This window comes from Etheostoma spectabile, chromosome 14, assembly GCF_008692095.1.
Source record: "Etheostoma spectabile isolate EspeVRDwgs_2016 chromosome 14, UIUC_Espe_1.0, whole genome shotgun sequence".
Lineage (NCBI taxonomy): Eukaryota > Metazoa > Chordata > Actinopteri > Perciformes > Percidae > Etheostoma > Etheostoma spectabile.
Window position 1 is genome coordinate 17571427 of NC_045746.1, and position 2182 is coordinate 17573608.

The window sequence follows — 2182 nt, forward strand, 5'->3', positions numbered from 1 at the left end:
TGTAAACAATTCATTTGCTACATATTTTTTCAGCTTTTTTTTTTCCTTCTATAAAATGTCAAATTTTCAGAACCCAAGATAATGTCTTTATATATCTGTTGTCGATGACAAATCCAATGATATTAATCTTAATTTCATATATGACGTATAAAAAAAGTGAATTCTCACATTTGAGAAGCTGGAACCGGAGAAAAATGAAACAATTGATTATCAAACTTACATCGCATGTTCAGCCAGTTAGTTACTGACAAACACATTTTCAAAAGCACAAACAAGTAACTACAGGATGTAATAATTCAGTGCAGTAGTATTAAACACTTCTCAGCTGTCATGTCTCCTCTTATCTGCCACGAGGGCCGACTCTCCACAGGGTCGAACCGAGCGGACAGAGGCCCACTACTTCATGAGAGATGACCCTGTGAAATACTTGTCATTCCTCTATGAGGAGGAGGGTGGCGAGAATTATTACTGCCATGTCAAACAAGGAAATAATTGAGATGCAGTGTTTCGTATGTTGGGTTCTCTCTCTCTCTTCTCTCTCTCTCTCTCTCTCTCTCTCTCTCTCTCTCTGAAATGACACACAATGTAGTCGTCCTCCCCGCTGACCGTTTTCATGTTAATAGCTGGCTCTGGGGTCGAGGCGCAGCGGGGGGGGGGGGTGGTTATGCTATTCATTCTGGCTGTGGGAGAAGCTCTTCACGTTCACTGAAAATTTTGCACAGGAGCAAGCCTGTAATCATTCTGCTGAATGATCTATGGTGTATTTAGTCACCAAGAAAGTCTGTGGAAAAGCATGGAAAACCTATTTCACTGCTTGAATGTGCACCTCAAACTTGCAGAGGTTTCTCTATAGGAATTATTTGCCTGGTTTTCTTTCCGGAGGGTACAAATGTCTCCTTCTGCACAATGCACAGACAAGAAAAGAGTATCCTGGTGCTTCCAGACTCATTAACGATGTAAATGGGCACCTTGAAACAATCATGTGCATCTTCCGAACAACCTTCCCACGCATGATCGCCTGGAATGCTCTCATTCTCACAGGGCGCTCCTCGACCTCCAGGCTCCCATCCCCCCCAACCCAATACATCCAACTCTGTTTGCCCTCTCGTTCCCCCCACTACTTCCTCTTTCTTTCATTTTCCGCAGGCCCTTTCAGCATCACAGATCATCCTCCTCCTCCACCGTCTCAGAACAATGTCTGCTCCCTACTCCTCCAGCCCTCTTTGCTTTTGGACCAGTGCCTGGAGCCTGAACCCATAAAAAAAGAGACTAAAGAAGAAGAAAAAACACATACACACAAGAATGTGGGTTCACCTAATCACTCCTCACTGTGGTTGTGAAGCTATTTCTGAAACAGTTACGTCAGCTACAAAGGAATGAGTTTAAAGCTTTGTGGAAGTCTCTGGGTGAGAATGGGAGCTGACTTTTTTTTAAAACTTATTTTGCCTTAGAAAGTTGTCCTAAAGCATTCAAGGAAGAGTTTGACATTTTAGCAAATAAGCTTATTGTCTTTTTAGTGGAGAGTTGGAGGAGAAGACCACTCTGCACTCAATCTGTGCAGTATTATGCTAGAGCCAGGGGACGGTTAGTTTAGCATAAAGACAGGAAACAGCTGCCTCTGATCACACTATTTTAAACACGTTATATCTATATATTGAATCCGTACAAAACTCAGAGTAAAAGCAACAAGTTGAGGATTTATGGGCGTTAAACTAAAGAATAAAATGATTTTACTCTTTATTGTTTATGCTATGCTACTCTACCTGGCAGCTGGCTGTAGCCTTATACTTAATGGACAGTCCAGACCCCTGTAAAAACAACAAAATGCGTTTTTTACATTTTATTTTTTGTACAAGAGATAAACAAATGAGAGCTGTAGCTGTATCATCCTGTTCCCAGTCTTTATGCTAAGCTAAGACACTCGCCTCCTGGCTCTGGCTTTATATTGACTTCACAGACATGAGATTGATTCATCTTCTCTAACTCTCCACCAGAAAGAAAATAAGCACAACCTGTTTGACTATTACTTTAAACTACTTCAGGTATTATGCTCATCCTCCTCAAACCTCAGGGCCTCACTGACGCTGTAAGAGATCCCTCGGTGTCAGGGGGATTATACGCATTAGGTGACCTATGGAAGACAATAGACGAGCCTTCCCTTCACACCTCAACACAAGTTGGA

General features: G+C 42.1%; 1 protein-coding gene across 1 annotated transcript in view; it reads right to left on the reverse strand.

Moving 5' to 3' along the window:
- The window catches only part of nedd9 (neural precursor cell expressed, developmentally down-regulated 9), a 30187-nt gene that overhangs the window by 25227 nt on the left and 2778 nt on the right, over positions 1–2182 (reverse strand). The gene's annotated exons all lie outside the window — the stretch shown is intronic.